Source organism: Orcinus orca, chromosome 5, assembly GCF_937001465.1.
Source record: "Orcinus orca chromosome 5, mOrcOrc1.1, whole genome shotgun sequence".
NCBI lineage: Eukaryota > Metazoa > Chordata > Mammalia > Artiodactyla > Delphinidae > Orcinus > Orcinus orca.
The window spans coordinates 30,654,706-30,666,962 of record NC_064563.1 but is presented as its reverse complement, the minus strand read 5'-3'; positions in this window follow the sequence as shown (position 1 = coordinate 30,666,962).

Below are 12,257 nucleotides of genomic sequence, written 5' to 3'. Positions count from 1 at the left end.
AAAAGACGGAAATTGTCAATGGATAAAACAAGGCCCAACTGTATGCTGTCTACAAGAAATCCACTTTAAATATAAAGACACAGGTTTAAAAGTTTTAAAAAAAGACACTTAAAAGCAAAGTAAAGGGGTGAAGAAAGCTATGCCATGCTAACACTAATCAAAAGAAAGCTGGAGTAGCTATATTAATTTCAGGCAAAGCAGATTTCAGAACAAGGAAATGTATCAGGGATAAAGAGAGGGCACTACATAATGTTAAAGGGATCAGTTCTCCAGGAAGACATAACAATACTTACTGTGTATGCACCTAACAACAGAGCATCCAAATACTAGGCAAAAACTATCTGAACTGCCAAGAAAATATAGATAAACCCACTATTATAATTGAAGACTTCAACACCACATCTTTAGGAATGAGTAGATCCAGCAGGCAGATAATGAGCAAGGATATAGTTGAACTAAGCAAACATCAGCCAACCTGATCTAATTGACATCTAGACAATACTTCCTCTGAACAGCAGAATACAGATTCTTCTCAAGTTCACATGGAACATTCACCAAGATAGGCCACATGCCACATCATAAAAATGCCCTAACAAACTTAAAAGAATAGAAATCATACAGAGTATATCCTCAGACCACAATGGAATTAAACTAGAAATCAATAATAGCTGGTGAAAGACATCTAAAAGATTTATATAAATGGAGAGATATTCCATGTTTGTGGAGAGGAAGAATCAATATTTTTAGATGTGATCTATAGATTAAACACAGTTTCAGTCAAAATCCCAGCAAGCTATTTTGTAGATAACAACAAACGAATTCTAGGTTTTATATGAAAAGATAAGGGACAAAGAATAGTCAACACAACAGTGAAGAATAACAAAGTTGGAGAACTGACACTATTGGACTTCGAGACTTACCATTAAGCTACAATAAGCAAGACAGCATTTTAGTGAAAGAATAGATACATAGATCAATGGAATAGAATAAAAAGTGCAGAAAAAGACCTGTACAAATGTAGTCAACTGATCTTTGACAAAGGGGTAAAGGAAAGTGATTGTAGAAAGAATGGTCTTTTCAAAAAATGGTGCTGGAGTAATTGGACATCCATTTGCAAAAAAAAATCTGGACATAGACCTTACACTTTTCACAAAAATTGACTCAAAATGGATCATAGACATAAATATAAAATGGAAAACCTTAAAACTTGAGAAGAAAACAAAGGAGAAAATCTAGGTGAACTTGGGTTTGGCAATGACTTTTTAAGATAAAACATCAAAAGAATGATCCATGAAAGAAAAAATTTATAAGTTAGATTTTATTAAAATTAAAAACTTGTGCTCTTCAAAAGACTGTTAAGAGAATGGAAAGACAAGAGAGAAAATATTTGCAAAACACATATCTGAGAAGGGACTTGTATCCAAAATATACAAAACTCAACAATACGAAAACAACCCAGGATTCCCTGGTGGTGCAGTGGTTAAGAATCCACCAGACAATGCAGGGGACACAGCTTCGAGCCCTGGTCCGGGAAGATCCCACATGCCACGGAGCAACTAAGCCCCTGTGCCGCAACTACTGAAGCCTGCATGCCTAGAGCCTGCGCTCCGCAACAAGATAAGCCACCGCAATGAGAAACCCGCACACGGCAAGGAAGAGTAGCCCCCACTCACCGCAACTAGAGAAAGCCCGCGCCCAGCAACGAAGACCCAACACAGCCAAAAATAAATTAATTAAACAAATAAATTTATTTTTTAAAAAAGTAAACAACCCAATTTTTAAAATGGGCAAAAGATCTGAACAGATACCTCACCAAAGAAGATATACAGATGAAAAGTAAACAAATGAAAAATACACTCAACCCCTTTTGTCATTAGGGAATTACAAATTAAAACAATAATGAGAGACTTCTACATACCTATTAGAATGTCTAAAATTTTTAAAAAGAACTATGTTAAATGCTGGTGGAGATACAGAGCAACAGGCACTCTCATTTATTGTTGGTGGGAATGCAAAATTGTACAGCCACTTTGGAAGACAGTTTAGCAGCTTCTTACAAAGCTAAGCATAGTCTTACCATATGATCTAGCAATTGTGCTCCTATATATTTATCCAACAGACTTGAAAACTTATGTGTACACAAAAACCTGCACATAAATATTTATAGCAGCTTTATTCGTAATCACCCAAAATTGGAAGCAACCAAGATGTCCTTCAGTAGGTGAGTGAGTAGTCTGTGTTACATCCATACAATGGTATCTGTAAGACACAGCATTACAGACTGGGTCTACTAAGTGCAAGTGATGTTTTTGGCCACATGGTGGTGGTTATTCAAGTTCTTGAATCATTTGAAATTTCCCTTAGATCTTAGTTCCCAAAATAAAATTCAAATCAGGTACTAAACTCCTCCTGCCAGCACTCAGAGAGATAAAGACTTTTTATTCACTTTAAAAAGGTTAGATTTCTCATCACGTGGTCTCTGCTATAAAATGCAGTCACAACTTTGCCAGGCTAAAACACAGAAACAAATATGGGGAATAACATGTCTTTACACCCTGACCTTACACTTACTGTCCCGTGTAATTAGTAATAGCAATGCTTTTTACTTTCAAAAGTGTACAGTTTACAGGACTTCCCTGGTGGCACGGTGGTTAAGAATCTGCTTGCCAATGCAGGGGATACGGGTTCGAGTCCTGGTCCGGGAAGATCCCACGTGCCACAGAGCAACTAAGCCCATGTGCCACAACTACCGGGCCTGTGCTCTAGAGCCCGCGAGCCACAGCTACTGATCCCGTGTGCCACAACTACTGAAGGCTGTGTGCCTAGAGCCTATGCTCTGCAGTAAGAGAAGACACCGCAGTAAGTCCACACACCGCAACGAAGAGTAGCTCCCGCTTGCTGCAGCTAGAGAAAAGCCCACGCACAGCAACGAAGACCCAACACAGCCAAAAATAAAAATTTTTTTTAAAGTGTACGGTTTAAACAGTATGGAACCTCCTCAATTTTCCCCCAAATGGATCACTCCAACTTTTAACGTCTTGATTTAATGAAATTTCCATGTTACCTATTTTATGACATGGGTCAGTGATTTGATTGCTTTGCCCAGAAGTCAGATACCTTTTTCAAAGACACCCGTTTTAATTAAGCCCATCCTAAGGAAGGTACTTTTTCCATTTGTTTGTTTTGCTTTGTTTACTGCAAAAACTTCCAACTTAAGTGTTACCACTGTGTTTTGGAGTTTGAAAGACTGGAAACAAACAAACAGACAAAAACCCTTCTTTCTCCTGCGAGTTATGTTCATTGCCACAAGGTGGTGGTTTCCTCAAGGGAAACACTTCTGTGATCCAAATTGAACACCAGGAGCATTTTCTCGATTAAAACTCTTCAGAGCCGTGATGTGACTGTGTAAAAGAAGAATGAACCTACTCGCTTTAACAGCAAATCACAAACCAGAGCAAATTATTTCCCCAGATAACTTCCAGTCTTCCATGTTAGATAAGAATGTATACATATAATACATCTTTGTCTAGGCTGACAAATATCTCTGCTTCTGGATATTATGTTTTCTTTTTCCATAAGTACCAGCATGTCCCTACTGTAACTTGCTCTGAGGAAGGCAGCCAGGAGTCATAGAACTGGGAACTTTCGAGTCTAATAGGCTTGGGTGAGCCCTGGACCTACCACCTACTGCCCGTGTGAGCTTGGGCAAGTTACTTCAACTTCCTCAGCCTCCGTTTCCTCGTCTTTAAAAGGAGGAGTATAATGCCTACCATTCAGGGATGTTGTGGAGAGAGATAATGCCTTTTAAAGTTTCTGGACAGTAAAGCCGTTATTGGTATTGTTGTTAAAGTATCATGTTTGGAGTGTAGGATCATTGCTGGGAGGTAGCTTCCCAGTCAAGGATCAAGATGACCGCTCCCTCCCTTGCCTACAGATGGAGCCATTGGATTAGTTTTCCTCAGTCAGGGTGGACACGGTTAGTGTTACTCGGGGGCCTAAGTGGTGAAGTATCAGATGTAGAATCTTCCACACTCTGCCCCTAGCTGCCAGCTTGATGTTACCAGGATGGCTTTAATGACCAGAAATTTTACATTTTTTTTTTTGAAATTTTACATTTTTGATGAGATTTAATTTACTAATTTTTTATTCTATTTATTGTTTTCTTTGTCTGAAGAGATCTTTTCCTAAGGAATCTTTGCCTACTCCCATGAAGACATACCCTTTATCCTAAAGTTATAATACTAGAAATTATTATTTTTTTTCTTTTTTTTTTTTTTTTTTTTTTTTTTGTGGTTCGCGGGCCTCTCACTGCTGTGGCCTCTCCCATTGCGGAGTACAGGCTCCTGACGCGCAGGCTCAGCGGCCATGGCTCACGGGCCCAGCAGCCCCACGGCATGTGGGATCCCCCCGGACCGGGGCACGAACCAGTGTCCCCTGCATCGGCAGGCGGACTCTCAACCACTGCGCCACCAGGGAAGCCCTAGAAATTATTTTTTAATTATAATAAAAGAAGTTATTTAAAATTCACATTTAGATGATTAAAATTCACATTTGAGATGATCCATCTCAAATTCACTTTTTCATTGAAATTTTTATTGAGATAATTATAGACTCACACAGTTGTAAAAATAACCTTGAGAAAATCTTTGTACACTCTGCCGAGTTTCCCCCAATGGTAACATTTTGTAAAACTATAGTATAATATTGCAACCAGGATATTGACATCAATACAATCCACCCATCTTACTCAGGTTTCCCTAGTTTTATTTGTACTCATTTGTGTGTGTGTGTGTGTGTGTGTGTATTAGGTTCTATAAAATGCTGTCATATTTAGGTTCATGTATTCACCACCATAGTCAAGATCCTGAACACAAGGATCCTCTGTGTTGCCCTTTATGGCCACAACCACCTCCCTTCTACATATCTCTCCCCACCAGTCCCTAACTTCTGGCAACCAGTATTATGCCCTCCGTTTCTAAAATTTTGTCATTTAAAAAATATCTAGTATAGCACAGGGAATTCTGCTCAATATTCTGTAATAACGTAAATGGGAAAAGAATTTTAAAAAGAATGGATACATGTATATGTATACCTGAATCACTTTGCTGTACACCTGAAACTAACACAACATTGTTAATCAACTATACCCTAATATAAGATAAAAATTTTTTTAAATGATATCTAAATCATATCACACAGTATGTAGCCTTTGGGGATTGGCTTTTTGTCATTCAGCATAATTCCCTACAGTTGTTGCATGTATCAATATTTTGTCCTTTTTTAATTGCTGCACATCCCACAGTATGGTTGTACCACTGTTTCAGATTAATTTTTCTGGAGGATATGAGATAGAGGTCAAGGTTCTTTTTTTTATTCCATATGGATTTCTGACTGTGCGAGCACCATTTGTTGAAAAACTTTCCTTTACTCCGTTGGATTACTTTGGCACCTTTGTCAAATATCAATTGGTTGTTAAGTGTGAATTTCTTTCAGGACTCTCTAGTCTATTCCACTGATCTATTTGTCTATCCCTATGTCAGGACTCCTCTGACTTGATTATTATAGTTTCATAGTGTTATGGGCTGCATGTTTGTGTCCCCTCGGAATTCATATGTTGAAACCCATTTCCTAATGGGATGGTATTTGAAGGTGAGGCTTTTAGGAGGTAATTAGGTTATGAGGGTGATGCCCTCATGAGTGGGATTAGTGCCCTTATAAGAAGAGGCCAAATCATTAGCTAGCTCTCTTTCTGCCATGTGCCATCCTAAAATTTGTGTGGACATCTAAGGTCTTAATTCTAAATGGCCTCTGAGTTCTCTAAACTTCGCTAATATTTATCTCAAAGATTTGCATGTGTCTTGGAATACTACCATATACATATTTGTTTTAATGTAAAAATAATGTTTTAAAATCCTAACCATCAGAGATCTAAAATTCTTCTGTCTTGTTTGTTGACGGGGTGATGCTATTGGATTTCAGAAAATTGGGCTAAATTGAAATGAGCCAACCTTGCATTTTCAGTTTCAAAATCCAAGCAATTTCCCTTTTTCTGACTTGGTATTATAATATTTCAAATACTAAGACATGAAAACACATGGCTACAAATGATGATCATTTTCCAATCATTTTGCAAGCTGGGGCTGGGCATCATTCAGAAGTGGTGCTGAGGATGCTGGTCCCAGGCTCTGAGCTGCAGAATGATGTTGGGGGCTGGCCACATTTTTAATGTGGCAGAGAATGGCTCTCACTCAAGATCAGCTTCTTATCAGCTGCCAGGAAATGGGTTTTTTCATCAAAGGGTTTTTTTCAATGAAGAAAGATTTCTGACACTTAAAATTTTATTTTTTACCCTGCTGTCAGCAATATAACTATGATGAGCCTGCGTGTAGTTTTCTTTGTGTTTATCCTTTTTGGAATTCATCAAACTCCTTGAATCTATGGATTTATGTCTTTCACCAGTTTTGGAAAATTCTCTGCCATTGTCTCTCTGAATACAGTCATTTCCCACTTTTTGAAAGTTCACTTTATGTCACCTTGCTTTTATAAAAGACCTACATTAGTACATGTTTTCACTAATAGAAAGAAATCCATAGAGGCTTTTCACTTTTAAGGAAAAAGGAAAAAATCAAAAATAACATTCAGCATTTGTTTTGCATGGAGCTGTTACAGAGGCAGCAAAAGTAGCATCGCCACGCTCCTTCCCAGGAACTACATTCAGTGTCTCAGCATCAAGGCACCATAGCTTTGAATGGTGTCTGTGAGCATGTGTGCCTTATTTCAATTTATTTTGTGCACCTATTAGCACAAAGGTAATTGCTATTTCATTTTATACTATTTCAGCCTATGAAAGTTTTCATAGGAACGTTCTACTTTCAGATAGTGGGGAAAACCTGTATTGCTTCTGTTTCATTTTCTCTCTCTCCTCTCCTTCTGCGAATCGGGTGATATGAATGTTAGACATTTGAATATGTCCCACATATCTTTTTGATACTATTATCTCTTTTTCTCTCCATCTTTTTTCTCCCTCTGTGCTTTAGTTTCAACATGTTCTTTTGACTCATCTTCAAGTTCATTAATTTTGTGCTCAACAGTGTTCAATCTGTTATTAAACTTATCCAATGAGTTCTTGATTTCAGTTATTATACTTTTTAAGTTCTAGAATGTTCACTTTGTTTTTATAGTTTTGGTTTTTTGGTAAATTCCACTTATCTGGTGCCATTTTTCTCCATCTAATCTGTCTACATTTTTCTCCACTTTATTCAACATATTAATCTAAGTGGAGGTATTATGAATTTTTAAAGTACAGTTTACCCTTGAAAGGCACGGGTTTCAATTGCACTGGTCCACTTTTACATGGATTTTTTTCAATAAATATACAGGCAGGTGGCCCTCGGTATCCACGAATTCCACATCCACAGATCCAACCAATTCAACCAACTGCAAATCGCAAACTGAACACATGCTCTGAGGTTGGTTGAATCTGTGGTTGCAGAACCAGCAGATACTGGAGGGCCGACCATGGGGCTTGAGCATCTGTGAATTTTGGTGTCTGCATCGGGTCCTGGAACCGATCCCCTGTGGGTACCGAGGGATGACTGTGTAATACACATACAGTGAAATGTGTAAAGTGTGCTAATCATTAATGCACAGCTTATTGAACTTTCACATTGGTATATATTCATAAAACCACCACCCACATCAAGATACATAACACTTCTGGCACTTCTGTCCCACCCAAGCTGTTATCTTCCTCTCGCCCAAGAGAAAACCACTATTCTGACATCAATCACCATCAGTTAGTTTTACCTTTTACTGGACTTCATAAATGTCTTTTGCATCTGGCTTCTTTCACTTAATATAGTACCTGTGAGATTCCTTCCTGTTGTTTTTGTATCATTCTTAGTTATTGCAGTAGAGTATTCCATTGTATGAATAAACTACAACTTATTTATTCATCCTCCAGTTAATAAACATTTGGATTGTCTCCTCTTTAGGGGCTAATTTCTCTTAGATATATACCTAGGAGTAGAAACGTTGAGTCCAAAGGTAGCTGTATGTTTAGTTTTAGTAGATTCTGCTAAACAGTTTCTCAAAGCTAGTTGTGCCAGTTATCAATTTATTACCTCTCAGATCCAAATCCATACTTAATGACCTGCCCTGTGCTAATGGAGCTGGGCCCTGCAAACATTTCTCCTTTGCCATCTGGCACAGTGTTAAGGTTTGTCAGTAGGGAGCACTGGCAGTCACTGCAGGAGAAAGAGGACTCTCTTCCTGGTTCTGATGTTCTCACCTGGAAGATTCCTGTAGCATGTGGCAACCAGAAATACAAAGCACATCTCCATGGGCAGCTTCCTCCAAAACCCCAGAGGTTGACCTTCCAATGCATCACTCCTGGGGGAAGTTTTCCAGCAATTTCCACGGTGTGGCGCCCTTCCATGGATGGCTTCCCTCAGCACCAAGAGGAATGCTTTCCAATGAATACCATCTGCATAGACCTTCAGCAAACGTCTTCATCATCCAGTGGGTCATGGCTACATAATCTCCAACAAGGTATGATTCTCAGCCCCCTGGTAGAAGGTGAACATTAGGACTCATACACACTTGTTCCTTCTTTGGGTGCTCTGTCTCAGCCCAAGAGGCTTCTCCTGACATCTGCTATAACTATCTTCTTTAGAGCTCTCTTTTCTCCTTAGTAGGTAGTCCCCTCTAATACTTTTTTTTTTTTTTAATAAATTTATTTATTTAGTTTTGGCCGCATTGGGTCTTTGTTGCTGTGTGTGGGCTCTCTCTAGTTGTGGCGAGCGGGGGCCACTCTTTTGCTGCGGCGCGCTGGCCTCTCACCGCGGCGGCCTTTCTCTGTTGTGGAGCACGGGCTCCAGGCATGCAGGCCCCGGCAGCTGTGGCACGTGGGCTCAGCAGCTGTGGCCTGCAGGCTCTAGAGCGCAGGCTCAGTAGTTGTGGCTCACGGGCTCAGTTGCTCCGCGGCACGTGGGATCCTCCCGGACCAGGGCTCGAACCCGCGTCCCCCGCATTGACAGGCGGATTCCCAACCACTGCGCCACCAGGGAAGTCCCCCCTCTAATACTTAATAATTCTTTATATTAAAATTTCCTGTCCAAAGTACTGTGTAGTTTCTGTATCCTGCATACACCCTGGCTGATGCATGGATATACCATTTTACACCTCCACCAGCAGTGTATGAGAGTTCCAGGTCCTCCACAGTCAAAGTCCTGTCTACTGACTCCAATATCTGAATGATCTGGGTGTCTACAACGTTTTCTCTTCCTTATCAATTATATGTTCATGCCTCTTCACAAGACTAGTTATGTTTTACTATACACACACATGGTAAATAAGAAGTAGAGAGACTCCAGATGATGTCATTTGACCCACGTGTTCCCTCTTTCCTCTGACAAGCAGGTGGGTTGAGGAGTGATCACCTCAATCCATTGAAGGATTGAGCTGGGTTGTGGCTGGGTTTCAGTTTTTACAGGACTCAATGTATCTCCGGTTTATCCCTATTCCTCATGTGTGGATTTTGATTGAGAGCCTTGCAGATCTCTGTCTCCTAAGCCATGGAAGGTTATGGAGAGTCAGCTCTGCCCTTCAGAAGTTCCCAGTCCAGCTCTCTGGCCACTGTCCCCACGGAGCTTCGAAATCTGGCAAATCTCAGGAGGAGGCAGGAGCTGGCCTTGTTTTTGAGGCAGGCTCTTTCTTCTTGGGAAGGCTTTATTTTCTAAGCACTGTGGGACTTTGGAAGATTTCACTCTGCTTTTTAGATGCATTTAGATTCGTTCCAATACCATGTGACCAGTAAAAGCTTTACTGGTTTCTCTTTATTCCATTAGAAGTCTTCTTTCTGGACAAAGATTGATCATCAGCCAGTGCCCCGAATTAGCAAATGTCCTTGGGGAGGGGAGAGGGAACAGCTGGAGAGCCTCATCTCATTTTGTTGCAATAGGAGAATTGACCAGCCGCAACCTACCACGTCCTACTTAGAAGAGGAAATCTCCTGGGCTTATGAAACTCAGAACTCTTTTCAAACTATTGTCCCTAGCATGTGTTTCAAAATCTTAGAGTAGACTTTTCTTTCTTGACAAATTTCTATCATGTCACTACCCTGAGGCTATAGGTGTCAAAACACGGTTCACGGGCGTCCCTGGTGGCGCAGTCATTGAGAGTCTGCCTGCCAATGCAGAGGACACGGGTTCGAGCCCTTGTCTGGGAGGATCCCACATGCCGCGGAGCAACTGGGCCCGTGAGCCACAATTACTGAGCCTGCGCGTCTGGAGCCTGTGCTCCGCAACAACAGAGGCTGCGATAGTGAGAGGCCCGCGCACCACCATGAAGAGTGGCCCCCACTTGCCACAATTAGAGAAAGCCCTCACACAGAAATGAAGACCCTGCACAGCCATAAATAAATAAATTTAACATGGAAAAACAAACAAACAAAAACCCACGGTTCAGTGTTTTTCAAACTGTAGGTCACAACCCATTAGTGGGGCGTGAAATCAATTTAGTAGGTCTTGCTAGCATTTTCTAATGAAACAGAATAGAATAGAATAGATCAGAGTGCATGGCACATAGTAACAATAAGTATTGTTTCATGAAATTTTTGTTGCACTTGTGTGTGTATGTCTGTGTTCTGGTTTGCAATGTCAAACCTCTTTATTGCTATGGGTTGCAGGCCAAAATGTTTATTTATTTATTTTTAAAAATATTTATTTGGTTGTGCCACGTCTTAGTTGCGGCAGGTGGCTTCCTTAGTTGTGGCATGCAGGCTCCTTAGTTGCGGCATGCCTGTGGGATCTAGTTCTCTGACCAGAGATCGAACCCAGGCCCCTGCATTGGGAGCATGGAGTCCTATCCACTGTGCCACCAGGGAAGTCCCCCCAAATGTTTAAAAACCGCTGGATTTTAGTTTAAACAGAGGAAGGACGAAGTGGAGAAAAATAAACGATCAGAAACAAATGTTAGTTGAGTATGGACAACTCTGGGGAGAAGTTTGGCCATGAGTGGGAAGTCGATTGATTAAAAGCTGCTCTTCTGGGGGCTTCCCTGGTGGCGCAGTGGTTGAGAGTCCGCCTGCTGATGCAGGGGACGCGGGTTCGTGCCCCGGTCCGGGAAGATCCCACATGCCGCGGAGCGGCTGGGCCTGTGAGCCATGGCCGCTGAGCCTGCGCATCCGGAGCCTGTGCTCCGCAACGGGAGAGGCCACAACAGTGAGAGGCCCGCGTACCGCAAAAAAAAAAAAAAAAAAGCTGCTCTTCTGGCCCCAGAGAGCAAGAGGGAGCCCATGCAAAGGATGGACCGCAAGCATCAGTAACCTTAAGCATCAGAGAAGAAAATCTTGGGAGGCCTAGCTCCTAGTGGGGCTGGGGCAGCTGTGGCAGGTGCAGAGGGGTAGCAGGGAGAGCTGAAGCTGAGAAACGGCTGAACCTGCGTTGGTAAAGCCCATGACAGCCCTGAGAGAAGACCATGGAGTTCCTGGTGCCAGATCACTGGCCAAAGGTCTTGTAGTTGGCACAGAGGGAAGGTCAGCTGAGGGAAAGAACAGGCCTGTGGGTGGGGTGAGGCTCTTCGGCTAACCCATCGTTGGCGCTCCAGGGCCAGCAAAAGATAAATTCCAGCCACAGGCCCGAGGAGACTGGGACTGGAACAAGTGCTAGTGTTTTCTTCACCTTCTCCCTGCTTTCCCAACACCACACACACACACACACACACACACACACACACACACACACACACACACACACAACTGACCAACCTGCCCGCCGAGGCCACCAGACATAGGGGAGAGAGTGGAGGCTCTGTGTTCAGAAGGCCCTGACTCTCAGTCCACTGGCTGGGTTGGACTGGGCTTGTGGTCTCCTATGTCTAAAGCAGGGCCAGTGAGACCTTCTGCCCGGGTCCTTGGGAGGCGTGCAGACCCATCACTGTGCCCGTGTCTGGCATGCTGTGAGGGTTCCGGAGCCCAGAGCTGCTTGAACCCCCAGGGGCCGCACTCGGGCAGAGTTCTGGAGGAAGGTTGTGCCACTGTGACCTGGCTGGCTCCTGGCCCTGAAGTCCACAGGCCCCCCATGTTTGCCTACTGAACCCCAAGACACCGGTGTGGGTCTTCTGTGAGGCGTGGCACTCAGCAAGTTTTGGGCAGAGAGGCTGGCACGGGACGCCCTGCAGCGCATCAGGCATGTTTGCTCTTGTCGCTGAGCGGGGAAGTTCTACTCTGGGTCACAGCTCCGATCTTTGTCCTATTC